Here is a 23,824-nt window from a genome sequence, read left to right as displayed (position 1 = left end):
ATTTTTTAGTAGAATGATTTACTTATAGAATGAGTTGCCGTCGTGGAAACCTACACTTTGAGTTAATAGAAGAATCGATAGTTTCCTGAAAATTAATGGGAAGGTTTAAAGTTGTAAAACTAAAGAAAGATCAAACAGCCCATTTGTCGTTTATTTTAATAACTCAGTTTTATACAACTTTAATGTACTTAGTTCAAATGTTTCTGCAGTACTATAGGTGATCTCAGATACAAAACTTGGTACGTTTCAGACAACTTAAGAACTTGTATTTTAAGTGTATTTTTATGGCTGGAAAGGATAGGACTGCGTAGGGTAGAATTTTGGGTTAAAGCTCGGGACTTTTACTTTCAGCTGTGACAATAAATCTTGTTATTTGGTTATAAAAGTAAGTGTGTAGGCGGTGTGTAGCTCTAATTTAGGGACAGGTCTGACCGAATCTTGGTGTCCCTGATCTGTTTTCTTTTTTCACCTTTTATGTATGTGTGTGTTTTCTAAAAGCAAAGCCAATCCGGAATATCTGCTATGTCCACCGAAGGTAAGCGAACTCTTGATTTTAGAAGTGTCCATCCAAACCATTATTGCTGTTCCATCTAGACCAAGTACATAAAATACTTCGAAGTGATGGATAGTAATAGCTCAACATATTATGGCAATAAGTTACTCAGTAACAGTCTAACATAGAGCAATTAAAAAAATAATAAATAGAATACAGATAGTTCTGAGATGCTATTCAACTACAGTTCAACAGAATATTTCAATATTTCAAAACAGTTGGTAGATGGTAGGTTAGATAGTATGACAAATATTGTTTGGCCAATATGCCTTTTTTATTTGAAACAATAAACCTACTAAATGAAACGAATTTAAAACAAAAAGGAAAATAATATAAACTTCTTTTATTAAATTTAACCTTTATTTTAGTGTTTGGATTTTGAAACAAATTGGTAGCAAGCTTCTTGAACAATGGATTATGGGTAAGCATAAGATATCTCATGATGAGGGTTATCAACAATAGTTACATTCATTATTTCAAGACTACTAACCAAAAATAGTCTCAAAATATCCCAATATGATATTGAACAATAGTTAAAGATATTTCAATATGTTGGTCAATATAAAGTCACACAATACTAATTAACAATAATCTAACAAACATTTTAAGATGTTACTCAACAATAGTTTAATACAATAATTCAAAATGAATGGTTCAAATATATTTTGTTAGACTATTGTTAAGATATTGGTTAAAATCAGCTGCATTTCAAAAACCTTGCCAGCAAATGTCTTCCTCAAAACAGAATGTCCGTACAAGCCATTAGTTTAGCCTCTTAATTAAATACGATAGTTAACAACGGTTTGTCCCCCGGCGGTTGAAGCACAATAAACGACCAAAAACAATACACAAAAAAGGAAGGCAAATAGATCCAACAATGTTTAAAAATATAAATCTTTAGAGAACAGACTATTTTTGGTAAAAATCCAGGGTTTTCAAACCAGTTTCTTGGATGATATCCAACACCGGACATGGTTCTATGTCACATACACATCTTAAGTGACCAACGAACGAATTCATGTCTCGTCTTCTGAAAAGGATTGAAAAGCGTAACTTGGGTTAGAGCTGTCACAAAACATGAGTTATTTCGTTCTCTAATTGTACACGTTGTAGACTTCTCTTCTCTAACGGGGAGAAAACTGCAGACAACGTGACTGCGGCCTAAGTAAGCCTGCGGATAATTTTCAATGTTCTGGGTGCGTGTTTCCAATTACTTAGAGAAAACTGCCACAACGTTCGCATATTTTGTATATTTCCGGTCCCCAAAACGACTTGGAAGGGCTAAGGCGTTGGAACCTTGCATCGTTAATCTTACGAAAAATAGAACGATACAGGACACCGAGGTCGTTAATGACATGAACATCAAATTATACTAGAAATATGATAAACATATTGTCATATTGCATTTCTGTATCATTTTTAGCCGCTAAATAATGCGTTGATCATTCTATATTTATACGTCAGAACTGTTTTAAAAGACTTCGAACCAACTTATTTTTGACATGTCAGGTAATTTCTTACGGCTTAATTTCAAAGCTGAGAACAAGATAATTAATAATGAAATTTTGGACCTAATGAAGTAAAACTATAGTGATAATTAATGAAGTCAAAGTATGCTTTATATTATCCTATCTGGGAATTAGCCTATAAAAGTGTCAGACCAACAATATCTAATCTAACATGTTTGACACTAAATAACAAAGGCCTTATAGGTGTGATAGTCTCGTTTCCATTTTAAAATATAGACTTGGAATTTCTATAAACGTAAGTAAAATAATGACCCATAACTCCGGAATGATTTTATGAACGCAATACTTCGCTATTACAGCTTCATCAGGAAGTAAGAAAGTTGCAATTAAGAGATGCCCGCCATATGTATTACTTTACCAAGTACAGTGGTATGTCTTCGGATTTATAACGCTGAAAACAGGGGTTCGCTTACCCTCAGTGAGCTCAGCGGATAGCCCGATGTGGCTTTGCTATAAGAAAACACAAATACATACGTATTTAAGAGATAGAGGGCGTTATTTTATTTATATTTATATAAAAAAAAGTCTCGTAATAAATTCCAGTTTGCGTTAAAGAAAGTCATGAATAATAACAGTTATTAGATTATTTAAACATTGATTAAAATATTTGTAATTTTTATACGATGAAAACAATAAAGAACATCGATCTTAACCATTTCACAAACATAACGACTTTCTTTGTTTTATAGCAAAGCCAAATTAAGTTAACTGTTTGTTTGTTTGTTTTGGAATTTCGCACAAAGCTTCTCGAGGGCTATCTGTGCTAGCCGTCCCTAATTTAGCAGTGTAAGACTAGAGGGAAGGCAACTAGTCATCACCACCCACCGCCAACTCTTGGGCTACTCTTTTACCAACGAATAGTGGGATTGACCGTCACATTATAACGCCCCCACGGCTGGGAGGGCGAGCATGTTTTGGCGCGACTCGGGCGCGAACCCGCGACCCTCAGATTACGAAGTGCACGCCTTAACGCGCTAGGCCATGCCGGGCCTATTAAGTTAACTGCTGAGTCTACTGCAGGGAATCGGACCCTGGATTTTAGAATTTCAAGTCCATAGATTTACCACTGGCCCATGGATGGATCAAAGATATCTTAAAAATTGAAGTATTCTTGATAGTTTAACTTATCGAGATTATAGGATAATAATTACAATGCCCCATAAATGCCTGAATATTGATATGTTTCTGGACTTTCATTGCCAAACTTCGGTTTCGATACCTGTGGTGGGCAGAGCACTGTTAGCCCATCGTGTTGTTATGTGCTTAAATTCAAACAATAACTGCTATATGTTATTTGATTTAAACGTAACAGTGTATATAATAAATATTAAGGAATGTATTGCTTTTGTTGTTGTGTGTTTTTTCGTCAGCTGCAAAAGCGAAAGATTTATATTTTCTTAAATCTTTTTTGGTAATTGTTTAAGCGGTTTATTCAGTCCTCGCGAACCATCTGACAAGGTAATCAGACACTTAAACTCTAATTTGACATAATCTAAATGAAGACTCTTAAAGATTGGTGGGCTGACCAGAATATTAATCTAATGTTGATATAAAAACAAGACATCTGCCTCCACTGTTTGTCTGATTACGTATGCTGCCTACTGTAGAATAAAACCAGTAGCAAAAGCTTTTGACAAAGATCGAATAAAAAAGAAAAACAAATAAACAAACGAAAATGATTTAAAAATATAAAACACGACTTGGTTTAACACTTCTTTTATCTTGTTCTCTTTGTACAGAAAAATGTATACATTTTTCTAAGCCCACATGTAGATTAATAAATAACGTAGATGACGTGACACAAATAATTACCATGTTGGCTTTGTCTCGATTATATTGGAATATTTAAAAATTACAATTTATTATACAGATCATGTGAATTTTCTATTATTGATTAAATATTCCACGTGTCAGATATCTTATAAAAAATAAATCTTAATGATGAGTGAATACAATGTTGAGTATACAATGTGATAAACATTCTGACAGCACATACAACATTATCATGATTTTAATAGTTCTGTCGTCTGTGTTCTTCACAGTGTGATAAACGTTTTGATTGTGTCTTTGTCTGTGTTTTGTTCGTTCTTATAATGCTTGAATCTGTAAATACAGATGATAATAGTCCCTGTTTAGTGTGTGAGGATCGTTCTGTAATACACAAAACTAATGAACCGAACTGATCGAGGAATGTAGAAATATACATGACCCTATTAAGTTTTGTTCCACTTTTTTTTGGTTTAGTAAAACCACATAATACCAAAATCAAGAGTGTATTTTCTATGTGGACGTAAGTTGTGATTGTCTTGTTAGCTACGTTGGTTATTTCACAAATATTCAATAGTTCTTTAGAAAATATCTAATTCAAAATATATTTGTCAAAAAAGTGAAAAAAAGTATTTATTTATTTCTTGTAACAACAGATCTGTCAATCGTTTGTTTGAGCTGAGTCCGTTAACTACCAACAATCGTTTTAACAACTGTATTGCCATCTAGTATCCTATTTGTAAACCATCTGAAAAATAATCTTTGTCGAAGAATTATACGATCGATTAATTATTACTTGAATAAACTTGTCAAAGAAATTTAGGAAAATTATCACAAGCGTAGAAAGAATATATAAATACTCGGAATTGCGCATTTTAATGATCTAAAGTATATCCAATTGAATATATTTTAGGAACGGATTCTATTAGAATCAAAATTTTAGAGATTATGAAGGCTAACTTAGAAAATCAACAACTGGAATCTAAAATTTTAAGTTAAAATAAGATCAGAAATAAAATTCTTCAAGATTTACCAAGGCCTAAATATAAACAAAACTAATTAATTATTATAATGTCTTAACGAGCGTCACTAGATGGCGGGATACGATACTAGCATTCATCAATAAATGGTTTGCTGTTGTTGTTTTGAATTAAGTACAAATCTACACAATGGGTTATCTTTGTTATTTCCACCACGAAACCAGTTTTCTAGTGTTGTAAGTCGGCAGACATGCCGCTGTGCCACTGGGGGAATTTATCGACAGTGACTAATAGCAGTATATTATAGGAATATTTGTGGCTCAGTGATAAGTTAGTAATGGTCTTTTCATGCTAGGAATTGGGGTTTCGATACCACATAGCCCATTCTGAAGCTTTTTTATTACAACATATAAGTAAAACGTACAGAATTTTTAGGGAAGTCTGTAGGTAATAACAGAAGAAGAGATAAGGCAATAGCCCAAAATATACGTTTTGGAACACACTCCTAGAAACGTCTGCAAGTAAATCATGGAAGTTCTACCATCAACAAGTGTTGTTTCAAGATGCATTCCTTGCAATAAAGTCTAATTAACTTAAGTGTCAATTTATAAAGAAAAATGAAGAACCTCTAAACTACGTGCATATATGAAGTTAGAGTAAGACTTACTGCGGCTCTTGGATACACACGACCGTTCATTTTAAGTTTAATACCAAAGTATTATTTTATTTATATTGTGCGATCATTAAAGTTTAGAAAAGATAGTTATGGTTAGTTGTTGTGAATTGAAGTAATAAAACTCAAACTTCCTGAATTTGTTTCGTTGCTGTAAGTGAATATTGTTATATCATAACATCTTGTATTTTATGAAAGTCATACGCCTTAGTCGAGCAATTTTTATACATATAGGTGATCAAGTTAATGCAAGTAAGTTAAATTGCTGAAAGTGTGTCAGTTTAGTGTAATTCGCTATTTCTAAAGTGAGTTTTATAACTTGTATTGTAATAACAGAGTTGGAGGGGAGTAATTTGTCTTTGTCAAAAAATATTCTAAAGTAATCGAGCCTGCCTTGTGGACTTTAACGGAAAAGAAACTGTTATTTAAAACTCTGGATACAACTGTAATAACAATTTTTTTTACATATGTTTGACTTGTTTTAAATATATTATTTTAAAACAAAGGGATTATCCGTTTATTGCTGACATTTATCACGATAAGTCACAGACACCTAATGTAAAAAATCCGACTCTATGAAACTTGGCATTTAGCGAGTCAGCCAGGATTATACAAAGAAAGACAGCAGAAGTAGTCGTGTATCTTCACAGTTATATTAGTGGGAAAAATAATGTCAACTTTACAATCACGCTATATAACCATGTTGACTGATAAATGGATAAAGAAGATAGCAATGTATTAGAGTTTGTTAAAAAAGAAACCAATAACTGTAAGTACTACAGAGAAAAGAGCATGAACAGAGGAAGAAAGAGAGGAAGAAATGTTGAAAGAAGGAAAGAGAGAATAATGATAACAATAGGAAAGAAGAATGAAATAAGAGAGAGAAGAAAGTAGAACTAGAGAAACAGAAATTGTTAAACTCACTCAACAGAAAGATGAAGGACCTGAGAATGACAATGTAAGGTTCCCAAACTGTCCAAACTTGAGACAGAAAGACGATATCAGAGATGCCAACCATTACGATTTGAGCGTAATCATTATGATTTTGGTGTTTACATTACGACTATACGCTCATACAGACAAATATTACGACTTGTTGCAACTCCCAAATTATTATATATTATATAGGCCTATACAATAAAGTGATAAATTGTTCCCCTATGGCTTGAAAGGGGTGAAAAGAAAATTTCTAGTGAGATGCAAATAAATTTTGATGACAAATAAACGACGCAGTCCAAATGGCTATTTGCGATAATCATGTTTGTGCTTGAAATAATAAAAAATATTTGTATCTCTGATGTCTACCAATAGTTTAAGTGCGGTGCTTCTCCATACTGGGTACGTTGGGAATCCATAGTTACGTCATCAGTGCTTGTCAGCCAATCAGCGCTTGCGCAGATGGGTATTTATCGTTTTCTAAGCGGCATAGAAACACCAATGCGATCCTTCACAAGTTGGAAAAAAAGAGGCCTCGTTCACCAGATTGTCTTGTTTCTGGCAAATCTTAAAGGACTAAAACTGTGAAAGGGCTGTGCCTATAATCATTATGCTCAGTCATTTGAAATAGTTGGCATCTCTGCGATATGAACAATTTCTTTCAGAGATATGTAAGATTTGATCAAAGCTAGAATTAGACAAAGATAACTCGACAGTCTCTCTCAGCTCACTTCTCACAAGAATAGGCCAACAGGTATATGCAGGCATAACATCAAAAGATTTTGTGGGCTATGACATGTTAAAAGCGGCATTGTTGAAATATTATAAACTTAACGAATAAAATTTTCATTGGAAGTTCAGAGAAGTCAAACATGACATTGGAGAAAGTGTATTTCAGTTTGTGATCAGGGAAGAGCCCGTTGCCAAATCTTTTTTAAAGTGATTCTTTGACTAAACACGACAAATGTATCTATATGGCTGAACTTGAGAAGAGCACAACACTCGATAATTGTATGTTTGAGCCAAAGTCAGAATTAAAAACTGCAGTGTTTATAGACTTTATGTCACAGGCCCGGGTGAGATTACAAAAACTTTGACAAGCATATGTTGAGGATAAATCAGATTGTAAATCAACTTTATGAGATGCACATTCTCAAAGCTACTCTCAATGCCCTGAGCTAAAATAAATTCACCAATAGTTGACTCAGTATAAAAATGCAGTGTTTCTTGTAATAATAAAGAATAAGTAGCCCAGTATACTGAATAATATTAGTAGGTATGGGATTGGACTTATCCATATTAATGGACTCAAAATCCTTTGACGCAAATGGTAAAATTGTTTTTCTTACACATTCAGAGTGACAACGATTTTTATGCGTGGAAACAAGACCATTAGGTGACATATTCTTTTGTTTTCGAGTCCAATGTTCGGAATTTATGTGATTACCCTTACAATAATGACAAAAAAACAAACACTATAACCTAACTTGCTGGACTTCTTGGACTTGGTTGGCGACTTCCAGACTTAGAAGCGAAGAAGAACTTAGGATCACTACCTAAATGACCATTGGAATCAATACTGCGTCCATTTTCATGAAGGTAAGAATCAAAGTGTTTGGGCTTACTGATTGATTTGGTTTGTTTTGATTTTCGCGCAAAGGTACACGAAGGCTAATTTAGCAGTATAAGACTAAAGGGAAGGTAGCTAGTCATCATCACCAACCGCCAACTCTTGGGCTACTCTTTTACCAACAAATAGTGAGATTGACTGTTACATTTAACGCCCCCACAGGTGAAAGAGCGAGCACGTTTGGAGTTATGGGAATTCGAACCCGCGACCCTCAGATTTCGAGTCGCTTACCTTAACCACCTGGCCATGCCGGGCTTTGGTGGTAGTCCTAATGAATCAAAATGTTCTCCTTTTTCAATTCGACCAAGATAAATACACACTCAGTGGCTACCAGATTTACTGCTAGTGTCCAGGTTGATAATGTATAATTGTTTTTCTGCATGGTCGGGTAGTTGATCAATTGTAGACATACTTCCAAATTTTCTTCTCGTGCACAAATACCGTATGAATATTGTATACATTTCTAATGCATTCATTTATTTTGCCTTGTTGTATCGGCATGGTGTTCCTAGAATGGTAAATTTATAAAACTGACTGAAATTCTGTATATACTAGAAGGTTTATTGCGTTATGTAAAGCAAAACGTTATTTATTTCGTAAATTTCCCAGTTTAATTAAGTTAAAGTGAGAATCTCCAGCAGATAGATCTGGTGTGAAATCTAAGGCAGTAAATGTATATCCTCTCGAGTATTCGTTAACTCTTTCGGCCCGGCATGGCCAAGCGCGTAAAACGTGCGACTCGTAATCCGCGGGTTCGCGCCCGCGTCGCGCTAAACATGCTCGCCCTCCCAGCCGTGGGGGCGTATAATGTGACGGTCAATCCCACCTTTCGTTGGTAAAAGAGTAGTCCAAGAGTTGGCGGTGGGTGGTGATGACTAGCTGCCTTCCCTCTAGTCTTACACTGCTAAATTAGGGACGGCTAGCAGAGATAGCCCTCAAGTAGCTTTGTGCGAAATTCCAAAAAAAACAAACAAAAAACATTAACTTTTCAACTGTTTTTTAGGTCCAATAGATAATGTTTCACAGCTTCAAGCAGCTCAGCTTCAAAATCTGGTTGTAAAGGTATTAGTTTTCCATCCACGTGGATTGCCTCGAAATTGATTCTGTAATGTTTAAAATTGTATGGATTTTCCTTCTAAGACCAGTTAAATGTATCGCCACCAACACAAGATTGACGCATAGGTGTTTAACCTAAAAAGCATTACCAGTAGATGTTTGTACATTTCCCTGGGGAATTGAAAACAATTCACACATTACTTATATAAAAGGACATATAGCGGTTTCTTTCTGAAATGCTTTAGCGTGTGACAGAACGACTGACGAACTTATCTCGTCCTTTCCTGCGTAAACAAAAACATGTTGTGGTACAGTTTTGAATTATGATTGATTATTTGGTACAATACAAAACGAATCTTTACTTCTATGAGCCAGAATTTCTAAACTTACAATATAAGGCAAGAACATCTCCTGAAAAAAGCTTCCTGAATGTGAACGAGTAACCACGTCGACTGTTGAACAACCAAATGTAATTGGTCGCTGTATCTTTTATCCACATGAATGATGTCAACTGACTTCCCTTAGCTCCACCATTATAACTTAGTAAAGATTCTATGTGTAAAGGTAGTGAGATGAAGAGATTAGTTTATCATTAAGGTTACATCTACATGAGTAAATAGAGAATGATGTTACGCGTTTACAGGTACAGAAGTGTCTTCGTCCTTGTTTTATATCGGTACCATCAGACTTGACAGTCTTTGGCTTTACATGAAGATACGATTGGGCTGAATATAAATATTCATTTCCTAATCCATATGGATCCTCTGTCAGTCAGTGAGGGTAGAGGATAATATTCAGTCCACTGACCTTCCTCAATCACTATTTGTTAGGAGGGAGAGAAAATGAGTCTTGCTCAGCTTTTGTACACTGACAAGACTTTTCCTGTGGTAGGAGAGTCATGATTACTTGTCATGTTCTTCGTCTGTTAGCTTTAGATGTTCTGAACATGGGACATTTATGTTTCTTCTCTTTATTGTGTGGACCTATTCTAGCCAGATTTTGAAATAGCATGTATCACTATCGTTTTCCAGCGTTGACTGGAGGTTTTCCTTTATGACATCAGATGCTAAATGGATACCTGATGGAAATATTTGTCATGTTCAACTGAGATTCATCTCTGAGAGTTTTGAACAAAGTACATATTGACAATTTAAACTAATATTACACATTTAGTTACCTTAATGAAAAAGATTCTGTAGAATATAAAGTATCGATAAATTCATATGGTAAAAATTTCAGACGTGTTTATTTCCTCTACTTTTACTTATAAGACCGTCAATGACAAAAAGGTTTGTTTTATCAGACTGTAAATAATTATGAACATTTTCAGAAAAACGTTTTGCATTATGTTTTATACAACGGTTAAAATTCGCCGTAAAACCATCATTTTTTTCTTCATGGATATGATAAAGTACTTCACGATTATAGATTAAAACTGTACTTACAAACTGTGATTTAGTACTATCCTGTTACACCTGACACTAAACATGTAAAAGGGTGTAGCAGATGGTTATCTACCTAGAACTACAATGATTTACTACTTTCTGTTACACCTGACACTGAACATGTTAAAGGGTGTAGTAGATGGTTATCCATCTCGAGCTACAATGATTTAGCATTTCCTGTTACACATGATACTAAACATGTTAAAGGGTGTAGTAGATGGTTATCCACCTCGAGCTACAATAAGAAAGAATTGTAGTATGACTTACCTTATATAGATCTTAATACAGCACACTTGGGAACCACTCCTAAGACCCTGCACATGCCATCCTGCCCTCTTTTCGGCCCACAGACCATAGAAAGTAGTTAGTTCCATGGGATGTAAAAACCAGTATCTATATAGAAGTGCTTTAAAATAATAAAGTCAGGAAGGATGGTTCGTTTGGTGTAAACTGGACGATAATTCTTCTTTGTTGTAAATGGTCTTTAGATTTACATAAATTTACTTATGATTGGTCACTGTTATAGAGGCTGAAAAGGACTGAATATCTCGGTTATCATACATTTTATTGATGGAAAGTTTAGTTATTTACTGTTGATAAAATTAAGGGCAAACCATCTGATCTTACAGCATGACTTTTCGTCGTTACGTAAATAACTGTAGTTTTTTGGACCACCACTTACCCACAATGCTAATTAGTGTCCATTCAGCTCACCTGTAATTTCTCCAAGATAATCTCCTTGAGATTAAATAGCTAAAAAAGTAAATATAGTTTCTATTACTAATATCAAACTATGAGAGTTATTTTATCTAAACTTCTAGGAGTGGGAGAAAAAAAAACATGTTTTTCTCAATAAAAACCTTGTAACTAAGAAATAAAGTAAATTGAACTCTAAAAATTAATTAATTAAGATAAATAGTAAAATGTGTTTTATCACGACACTCTCAGATACAACACACATAGCCAATGATGTCACAGGAAATTAGGATCCATCTTTTAAACAGGAATTATTTGTTTATGAAACAATTATATTTATTTATGAATATGTATTTACTAAGGAAGTAATAAAAATATATTTTCTTCGCGTTTGGCTCGTTGCAGTTTTATGTACATCAGACTTTCCACGAACTCGACGATCATGTAAGTAGAATCATCTATCACGTTAAAGCTAAATCATATAGTTTGAAATCTAGTTTAATGCCAACATCTACTTTTTAAGTTTTAGCATTGTTAAACCTAGTTTTGTGCTTTACGGTTTCAGCACATTTTAACTCAGTTTAGTGTCGTAATGTGGCTCGACATGGCCAGATGGTTAAGGCACTCGACTCGTCAGCCGAGGGTCATGGGTTCGAATTCCTGTCACACCAAACATGATCGCTTTTTAGCTGTGGGGGCGTTATAATGTAACGGTCAATCACACTATTTGTTGCTAAAAGAGTAGCCTAAGAGTTGGCGGTGGGTAGTGATGACTAGCTGCCTTCCCTCTAATCTTACACTGCTATATTCGGGATGGCTAGCGCAGATAGCCCTCGTGTAGCTTTGTGCGAAATTGGAAAAAACAACAAATTGTCGTATCTTCATTCTTCATTGTTTTTTACAAATTTAACATTTTAAACTCGTGTGGTTCTTGATATTTGGCTGAATATAAATCTCATGAGAACCACACTTAGTAAATTATTACTTCAACAATTAGCATACACATATTTACTGTCTTAAAGTAAACCAAATATACAGAAACGTAATATAGCTAGTGTTGAACCTGGCTTCTGTTCTAATATCGTTATGTTTATTCACGTTTCTTTTTTAATGCTTGAACGTAATTCCTACAGTTGTATTTGGTAAAGTTCAAGACAATCTGAATTTTTGAAGGTCATCTCAGCTTTTATTCTTATGAATACAATTTGATCTTGTTACTCAGAAAGTAAAAATACTTTATAAACAGAATACATATATCGCTAAGATGTTGAAAGCGAAGGGAAAAATATTGATTGAATAGATGACTACCAAGAGCTCTGTGTATAAATAAGTGTAGAATTGATATATATATTGTATTTGTAGCAGGATGTAATGGAGCAAATAGCCGAAATCGTCTGAAATAAAATATTAATATGAGTATATTATTAAGCTTTGAACATTTTTAGGGTTAGCCTATCGTTAATGTGTAATATTTTCAAGGGTTTGAATATTAATATGAGTATATTATTAAGCTTTGACATTTTTAGGGTTAGCCTATCGTTAATGCGTAATATTTTCAAGGGTGTAGGCCTAAAATTCTTTATACCGCTAATGAAATAAGATTTTGAGCTTGATTTGAAAGTTAAGTTTATGCGAAGTTCATGCATTAACAGTTAGAGGTTTAAACACGGGCTGTACAAAGATTAGGTTTGAACTTAGTTCTGGCGTTAATAATAAATATGGTCGTGTTTTCGGAGTAAGTTTCAACTCAGTACGGGATGTAATCATAGTTAGGTGTGAAGCTATTCTTTTGTGGATAGTTAGGTTTAAGTTTTGATATAATTTCGATAGAAATGAGGTTTAATAGATCATATATGTTTCAACATTGCGAGAGAGTAACATTTCAATCTAATTCTTTTTTCTGATAAGGTTAGTTTTAGCACATTTTTAATTGGTAAGACACTAGTTAGGGTTAGAACAATTTAGAAAAGTGAGCTTAAAATTGTTGTGCTCATAATAGTATTAGATTCAAAGTGTATTACAGTAGTATATTTTTGACATGAGTTCTGGTTACAACAAGATTAGATTTAGACGATCGTACACTTAGTAGCTAGCGTTCCAGACTTCGGATCAGTGTTTCTGTAAAAATTAATAAAAATCGCTCTACGCACTTTGGGGCTAAGGGTTGGTTATAAGAATTACAGTCAAATCCATGGTGCAATTCGTCCATCACGTAAAGCTTCTATGTGAACTCTCTGCTTTACTGACAATTCTCTATGTTTTTTGGGCCATGGCATGACAACACAACTTAATATATAGTGTTAAACACTGTTTCTGTCAAGGTTTATTTGTGAAGTGCTATTAACTTGAAATCTTCTAGCATATACCTGTACCATATGTTAGCTCCTTTCTGTGTTGTTAAGACACCGTATGGGTACCATGATCCTAAATTTAATCAATATGTTCATTCAAGCAGAACCCTTATGACATGTGCTTGTTACAAGTATATAGGAATTCTAAAGAATGACAAGTATTATCACCCTGGCTCATTCAGTTGTCAACATGGATCAGTGAAGCATTACCACAGTGTTAAAATTTACGTTCAATTATGGCATGGAATAATTAGACCCATAAAATGAAAAAAATATTATTTAGTCTTAACACTTTAGCACAGTACTGTAATTTATAAACTTTTGAGCAAAACACAGTACCAGCTTGCAAGTTCGATTATTCTAATAAGTGTTTATAGCTCAAGTTGAATGATCAAACTAAAACGTGGGAAGGCTATCACGATCAGTGATGATTAATAACTTATTGTAACTAACTGTGTTGTATAATATCAATATCTGAGGTCATTCTACAAGTACAGTGAATAAACTGACATGATTTTAACAATATATTTTAACATTTAATTACGGAAATATAACAAATGTTCTCTTATGATCTCTTAACAATGAAATTGTTTAAGAAAAAGAGGGTATACAAGTAATAAAACAGATCTTGAAAAAATTAAGTATGATCTAAGGATGGCAAAAGGTACAGAATGATGGTGGGACGTGTGTGTGTTTCTTGTAGCAAAGCCACATCGGGCTATCTGCTGAGTCTCCCGAGGGAAATCGAACCGCTGACATTAGCGTTGTAAATCCGTAGACTTACCATTGTATTAGCGAGGGCAACAAAAGCTATAACGTACAAAATAACCTGTTTTTATATGCTTTTCATTAAAAACGTATCAACTTGTTTGTGGTGAGGATTTCTTTATGTTGAGCTTTGATAGAAATGGGATTGATATTTGACTTGTTAAACATTTACTTTTGACAGCATAATTGATTTTATAATATTTTACACATGTATCTAACTAACGTTATTTTTCTGAGGAATTTATAAATCGAATGGTAACATTTATTTGCGTAAAAATATTCTTCATTCTATAATTTCTTCAGCAACAATTGAAGAATGTTCTAGAACAAAAGCTTATACTGAAAACTTTCTTTCCTAGGCCTGGCATGGCCAGGTAGTTAAGGCACTCGACTCGTAATCTGAGGTTCGCGGGTTCGAATCCTCGTCACACTATACATTCTCGTTCTTTCAGGCGTGGGGGCGTTATAATACGACGGTAAATCCCACTATTCGTTGGTAAAAGAGTAGCCGAAGAGTTAGCGGTGGGTGGTGATGACTAGCTGCCTTCCCTCTAGTCTTACACTGCTAAATTAGGGATGGCTAGCGCAGATAGCCCTCGAGTAGCTTTGCGCGAAATTCAAACCAAACTTTACTTCCTTCTTATCTGTTTCTACAATTTCCATCACACACACACACATCTACATCTTCTATATAAAGACGAAATGTCATCTGTCATGCCAATATCTTGGCCGTTGCGGTACTGCTCGAGACGCAGCTTGTAGGAAACGATAACGCTTTTTACTGCAACAAGCAAGTTTATCTTTTTAAAATTCTTTCAGCCATGTTTATATGAAACTGACAATATGTTACTTTGGGCGTACAATCAAACTGGAGGGTAGGTTGTTAGAAAACGTGATGAGTAATAAAATCAAATCGTGTATAAGAGCGCCCCAATCTTAGTGATCCTGGCGCACAAAAAATATAATTATTGGCTAAAATTTGTCATTAGTTATGAGAGGTTGTTAAGGAGACACAGTGAAGCTACGCCATGATATTTTATCCAATTTGAACCGGCGACTACAGCTTTATAATACCCCGTATGTTTTACCTACAGAACGCTAACTCAGACGACAACAGTGTCCAACTAATAGGATTGTTGAAATGTTATAATACAAAAGGAAAACGATCAACAACATGAAATCGTACTGGGCCAGGGAGGAAATATGTGTTTTACCCGCAGCACATTTCAATTTTGAAAAAATACCCAAATTGAGGCTTGTTTCTACAGCCCAGTAGGTTAACATAGGTTAACAAATCCAAAATCAGGAAGACAGTCCAAAGAGAAGACCCTGAAATAAAATTTTCTACCTTTACCATCAAAGTAAATAATTTCCAGGGTCTTAAACTAACTAACTAACTAGGAATAAATCTTTATGAATCCTTTTTTCAGATCGTTCAATCGATAAGGGTTAATCAAAAAGAATATTTGAATATAACTTAATAATATACAGAAGTTTGTTTGTTTGTCTTGGAATTTTACGCAAAATACACGAGGGCTATCTGCGCTAGCCGTCCCTAATTTTGTAGTGTAAGACTAGAGGGAAGGCAGCTAGTCATCACCACCCACCGCCAACTCTTGAGTTACTCTTTTACCAACGAATAGTGGGATTGACTGTCACATTATAACGCCCCCACGACTGAAAGGTCGAACATGTTTGATGCGACAGGGATTCGAACCCGTGACTCTCAGATTACGAGTCGAACGCCTTAACTCACCTGGCCATGTCGGGCCAATAGTGGGCTTGACCGTCACATTACAATGTGCTTACGGCTAAAAGGGCGAGCATGTTTGGTGTGACGGGGATACGAACCCACGACCCTCGGATTACTTGTCGAGTGCCTTAACCACTTGGCCATGCGAGGCGTATATACAGAAGTCAATATGATAATCAAGCAATACTTACAATACTTAAAGATGACTAAATACATATAAACAAATGTTGTTTTTGTGTAATAAGAGAAATACGGTAATCATTCTCCACATATATTTGTAACTAGAGTAAAATTAATTTTTAAAACATGTTTATAAAAATATTTATTTTCATGCTATCTGGACTATTTGTCCTTTGGACAAGTGAAATATAAACTTTTCTCTAACAAAGGATAGGAAATTGTGGTTCTATTTTTATTTTATTTTCAACATTATACACATTAAAAGTACAATAAAACATAAAGGTTCCAATACGGAAAATAATGAGATATTTTTAAAAAGAATTCTATTAAAATTAAATGGGAGGTCGAACTCCTCTTACAACCATCCTTGTTTCATCCTGTGTGTCAAGTTTGGTGCTGGTTGGTCAACAATTGTGTAAACGTATAGGGAAGAGAAATACACAGACACTGATGTTTATTTATAGTCCAAAAGTACCTTATAAATATTTTTATATGTCTTTAGGATATATTCACCTATAATACTGATTTATTCCTGTTCTGTCAGCAACAGTAGCCGTTTCTTAAGGTATTTCTTTAAATGTAAGCAAACATAAAATGGACTTCTTCGGGCTTCGAACCAGAGTTGTTATAAACGTCAGAATTGTTCTTGGTTTTTCTCTTTTCAACAATACATATGTATTATATCAATTATTGTTCAACAATGAATATAAATGATCTTCTTTGTTCCACTGTTTAAAACCGTCTTCTCACTCTATTACGTAATAAGCACCATATATATATATATATATATATATATATACAAACACATTTGAGCGTGACATGTCAATTTAACTTCCCTCTATTTCTGAACGTACATGTTATTAAATAGTTGTCTTTGATTTATAAACCTTGAAAAAACAGTTCCTCTTTATACAAGTGTGCAAAAGGAAATAATCCAAAATACACTGTATTCTCTTCTTGCACATAATGAACGGAGAACACGTTAATATGAAAATAAAAATATTTTTTCTTTTATTTTCTTAGCGTAAAATTAATGTTTTAAAAGCAAAAGAAAAGTTATATATATTTTTGTTTGTCCATAAAAACGGACGTTGGGCGTAACACTAATGTCCTATACTTAGGAAGGCCTACACGAATTAACAATTTATTCTTACCTGCAGAAATTCCAACTAATTAATTCTAGAAACTTACGTGTAAAAGTAAAAAGGAGTGTTTCATGATATATCAACCATACTGTATCTGCCATATCCAATACTCAGCTGAGTTGTACAAACATCTCTGAAGAGCAAACTGCACAAGGTTTTACAAGCACACTTAAAATAGCCGAGGCTGTTAGATAAAATTCTCGGGATTGTATCGACATAAAACATGAATTCTTTGTTTTCTTAATTTAAAAAAAAAATGTATTCAATTTGGATTTAAATCAGTTACTTTTGTTTGTTACAATTTGTTTGTCTTGTTTTAAAGTTTGCGCATAGTTACACGAGAGATACCTGTACTAGGTGTCCATGATTTAGTAGTCACAGACTAGAGAGAAGACAGCTAGTCAACACCATCCACCGCCAACTCTTGGGCTACTCTTCTACCAACGAACAGTGGAGTTGACAGTCACATCATAACGTCCCCACGACTTAAAAAAGGTGACCATGTTGAGTTTCTATAGAAGCTACATTACACCAGTTAAGAAATATGTGACTTAGTCTTAAGAGGTGAAATATGATGTGGTCACAAGTTTAATCAAAATGAAAACAAACATTTTTACTCCTTGTTTTTAAGTAATTTACATTAAAGATTTGTTTGATTGGTGTAGGTCAAACTTTCTACACTTCGCAGCTACCGCTGAATTGTTATCCAATATTATTTCTGCACAAGGTAGCTGTTGTGACGAATATTCTGTAACTTATTACCTAGTTTTTGTGTGGACTATATAAATATCATTTTTACTTTATTTGATGTACTGTGAACAATAAAAATAAACGCAACACTGATGTATTGTGAACAAAACAAGACACATTCTGTTCTTATCTGTGATTTGACTACTTATTATGAAACTGTTCCATAAAATACATATGACAGTTATAGCTAATGTGGCCAGGGGTCTGGTTAGGGTTACTGCACATGCATTGCTCCATATGAAATTATGTGAATTGTATAGGTTGAGGAATAATTCGTGAGCGTTTTTAAATAATTTCATTCAAGCATTACATGCAAGACTATACAATACTTCAATGCATGAACACATTACACCCAAAACATTTATTATGATACTTTATTTCATGTAATACCTAGGTATATAGCATGCATTGTTTTAAAGGAAATTGCAAGAAATTAAATGCGAAAAGCAGATGGTGTCGAAAATGCTCGATTTTGTCCACTTGACATTCCATTTAATGAGCTGAAAATGAAAGCAAAAATTAAAGACATATGAAAATCAAACACACCATCTATTAGAGCAAAAAATTATCTACCAAATTACATGAAATATTTTGCGAAAGCGTTTCATTTATGAATATATTTTGTTAACCTGAAAAAACGCTCACGAATTATTTCTCAACCCAATAGATAAACTCGTCCAGAAAGAAGGCAAGTAATAATATGATTAGGCACAAAATTTAATGCTATATTGTAAACTAAACTTCTTACATCAAAGTGGTTTAGTTAAAATTAATGTTTTCGATCCATACTTTTCTTGTAGGAAGCCACAATTTTGCATCAGTTCCTTGTAGCACTAGTTGGACAACCTTGAAATACTGGCACCACAACTGTCATGCCCAAGGTGAAAATTAAGTTGAGACATAAATGCTCATTCAAAGTAAAAAGAAACTAGTCTGAGGGTTGCCACAGTCACAACTATTGACTTCTTGTAGAAGACAGGTGTTACTCTTTGACTTCAACAACCGGATAGTAACAACAAAACAAGAACTGGCCAGCTTTGTGCTAAACACTACCAGAATTGCGAATAAATATTTTGTTCATTTGCATTCTTATGTTTTCTTGCTTTTCAATGTTCAATGCATTCTCCCCATAACATTCATTCAACTTGCCTTTTGTAAAAAAAAAAAAGACTTCCTGTTGGATATGAATGTACATGAATATCACAGTTCTTTAGAATTTATCTTTATGAACTGAGTTTCAGCTTTGAATTCCTGATACTAAACTAAGTGTCTGTTTTTACACAAATCTGCATCAGAAAACCTCGCTCCATGTCAAGACTAAAGTCTTCAACTTAAGTTAATAAGCGATCAAAGTAAATCTGCAAAAAAAATACAAAGAAACTTTGATTAAACAGTTAAAAAGTAAATATTGTGCAAACGGAATGAACCGATTTATTAAATTCGTGCGATCAGAGAATACAAGACTAGCCCATAGTTAATTAATTATATTCCACATATCCACAGTTCTACAGCATATATCTTAACAATAACCTGTGGTTAGATGCAGAACGACCTCTCGGATAAATGTGTCCTATAACATATATTCTGGTCCGACATAACGTTTCTTAAACGTAGTACATAATCCAGCGTGTACTTACCACAACCTATTCACAAGGTAAAGTTACAGTGTATTTTGGGTCTCGAACGGACAACATAACTTTCACACTGGCATTTAGTCAACGCACGAGGTTGCAGCTGACGACCCTGTATAACACGCTTGAAAGAACAAGCTTCGCACGCACTCTATTATGTACTTAACAGTAGTTCTATTGAGAACCCAGTAAACTGTAGACCACAGGACATGAGCATGTGACTCATGGTCTGACCAGTTTCTATACCAGTATCCCTAATCAGGTGACGAGGGTATTAAAGTGAATGCCATTTTCCCAGGGTGACTCACTGCTCAATTGACCGTCAGCTTTCGGGAAGGATTGTTAGGATGATGTTGTCATTTTTCTGTCATTAACCGCACCTTAAAATAAGTGGCTGATGTTACTAGTACATAAACGTTACACCTCACGAAGGTCGCTCTACAGAAAAAAAAAATCAACTTTATAGGGTATTTATTTATTTTACTCTTTTAGTGAATACCCCACACCTTATAGAGGGATAAAGGGTTATTTTTTATTAGAACTTTCAATGACGAGGACTGCTTTAGTTGACCATATAAGAAAATTCAACATCAGTGGTACTTAACTTTAGCAATAAATGTTTATTTAATCAGGAAGTCTGGTAACTACTCAAGCTACCCTTGTTATCGCTACTTACCTATGTAAGTTTAATCAACTGATGTGATATGATGTTTATAAACATGAGACTTTAAAATCAGGAAGCACGGGAATTATTGTGTTACATATCCCAAAAGGAGCTCAGTACTAAGGAAACTAGTGGTAGAATGAAAGGAAACTGAGCTCCCTGCGGTCGGATTTCTTATTTCCAGATAATCACTTGTGAAACAAACAGTTAAGAGAGCCTAAATGAACCAAGACATTCCAGTTGTTGTGTAAGGAGATACCCAGCAATTATTAAGGATATGTTGATTTTGAAACGTATCGTACTGTGGGCAAAATAATTATGTGACATTCAAATATCACACGTTCTAGTCTGAGTTCTAGAATCTTTTGTAACACACTTTTTTACACCTAACCCTAACATAAATATAAATGAGAGGAATTTAAAGGAGAAGTAAACATCTGGGATGCTCAAAGATAGATCTGTCTTCCCTCTCTCCGCTAGAGGTAAATATTGTTTATCTAGAGGCTATGTATGTTAATTACAGTGGAGGGATAGCTTTGGAGCAGAATACATCAAAGCACGAGGCAGGTGAGATAGGCGTGGCATGAGAGGAAGTGAAGGAGGCAGAGTTTTCGCTAGGGTTGACGAGTAGACAAGGAGAAACAGCACGGCAACGTTAAGGTATCAACAAACTGGCTTCCTTTCTATACACCTATAAAAACTGAGCTGTAAGTACAGCAGTCAACTATTTGTATCGAGCATTGTCGATGGTCACCTATAGCCAGAAAGTCCCGGTCAGACTTTGTTAAGAAATATTTAATTCTGAGAGTGTTATTAGATGATTTTACTATTCCTTTTCCGTGTCAGTTAAAGACTGCAGTCTCTTAACTTATTTAGTAATGTAATAAACTACCGAGAGTTGATAAGTTCATAAGTTTCAAAGTTAGTAGTTCTATTCAATGACTGAAATAAGTTAAGCATCTTGAAAGAACTTCCCAAAAGTGACTTACTTTGTTAGGTGGTACTTCCAAGTATAGTAAGATGTATGACATCAAAGAAATTCGGAAAACTAAGCTAACTAGAAGTGAAATAACCTGTCAGCTATAGAATATTTCTTCTGGCTATTACAATAATATGAAATTTAACAGCAATCAAATATTATTATTTTTTGTAAATCCTTTGAAGTAAATTCACATAAGAGCTATCTGCACTACCTGTCCGTAAACTTAAAGTGATAGACTAGAGGGAAGATAGATAGTTACCATCACCCACTAGCAATATTTGACTTACACTAATGGAATAGTGTAATTAGCCATAACATTATATCTCTCTCACAGCTGAAAGCATGTTGGGAATAGGTATTGGCCAATTAAGTCAAGCGCCACCAAATATTGTCAAGATGTAAGACAAATTATTTGTAAGTAATTTAAAAATTGAAGAATCGCAAAAATTAGAAGAAATTTGCGGATGAAAAATATGCCCATTAAAAGTAGCGTGGTCCATTGATTTGTTTGTTTGTTTCGCACAAAGCTACTCGAAGGCTATCTGTGCTAGCCGTCCGTAATTTAGTAGTGTAAGACTAGAGGGAAGGCAGCTAGTCATCATCACCCACCGCCGACTCTTGGGCTACTTTTTTACCAACAAAAAGTGGGATTGACCGTCACATTATAACGCCCTCACTGCTGAAAGGACGAACATGTTTTGTGCGACGGGGATTCGAATCCACAATCCTCAGATTACGAGTCGAACGCCTTAACACGCTTGGCCGGGCCTGGTCCATTGGCTTCGTGTTTTGGAGTTGTACTCGGATGGCAACGAATTTGAGAACGACTCATGTCAGTTTGTCGTTTCCTTGAGCAAGATTTTTTTGACCCACTTGTCCCAGTTTGCACAGTTGTATCATGGGTACTATAAGTCATCAGGGGTTAACTTATGACAGATTGGTATCTCATCAAGTGGGGATGTTTCATAACCGGATCCTGTGTTCCATTTTGGTATTGAAGGCATTTAACTAAATCTGACTATTACGTATTTGAAGTTTTTAAATGAAAACCCTATAACCCGAGCACTTTAAAAAGATGGACCTTTTTTTTGGCAAACTGTGAATGGTGGTGTAATCGAATGAATGATATATATATAAAGGGAGTTTAGTGACATTATGAAGATCATATTGATTTCCAGAAATTTGTTATTTCTCTAGGTAATGTTGTAAGCGTCTCACTTCTAGGACAATGTACACCACCCTTCCCAATTCTTCGCTGAAGAAGAAAAGTCCATCTTTCGAAAGTGCTTGGGTTATATGGTTTTTATTAATTTCTATTGTTTCTATTCACTTATATCACATTATATTGTTTTAGTTTGTCGAAACTATTACCAATAAGCATAGAATTACACCAAGAATCGAAATAAACTTCTTTTTCGTGGACGAATTCAACATAATTTTGATTATCTTGCTTGCGATAACCTAAAAACATTTGGCGATAAACTTCCAATACTAACTAGTATAGTTTGAAGATAGCTGATTTAACCTTGTCATAATCCATACAATCTTCTAGAGACAGAGTGACATAAGCTTCTTGGGCTTTACCAGTTAGACACTTTGTAACAATAATTACCATTTTTCGGTTATTCATTTCATTGTTTAGCAAACTTTTTTGAAATGTCCGAAATATTTATCAACTTCATTTTCATTAAATGGTGGTACTTTAATATACATCTGTTTCATCCTAATGTCTTTTTCGGCTTGGATACGTGCTTCATTTTTTTTCTTTACCGACTTCGATACAGGCCTGTTCAGCCTCAAAGCGCTTACTTTCTCTTTCAGTTTCGATATGAACTTGCTTTTCCTGGGCTCTCATACGGGATTGCTCTTTCTGAGCTTTAATACTGGATTATTCAAGCTCGTTTTATTTGAGTTTTAGCGGGATTTCTAACTTAACATTATCACTCAACTCTGATTGACCAGTGGAGACCCTGATGTATTCCCTTAATGTTTCCTATGGCAACAAACCATCATTGACTGGTATTTCAAAAAGTTTGTATTTTCATTGTTTTCTTAACTTCTAATTCTGCAATTTTGGCAATTTTCAGCGATTCATTTTTGCTATATTTTACTTGCTGTTCGAGTAAAAGTGATAAACAAACATGATAAAATGTTGTTGGCACTGATAAATATAAATTGAATTAAAACTGATAGATTGAATTTCGTCTTTTATTCAGGTCTTTGACACGAGCCCCCAATTTATTATGTTACATATTATAAGTTATTTCGGACGAGTCTCTGATTTATCATGTTACTTGCTACGTTTTCAGATAATGTGTCTCTCTGTGTGTGTGTT

Source organism: Tachypleus tridentatus, chromosome 5, assembly GCF_004210375.1.
Source record: "Tachypleus tridentatus isolate NWPU-2018 chromosome 5, ASM421037v1, whole genome shotgun sequence".
NCBI lineage: Eukaryota > Metazoa > Arthropoda > Merostomata > Xiphosura > Limulidae > Tachypleus > Tachypleus tridentatus.
This window is presented reverse-complemented; position numbering follows the sequence as displayed.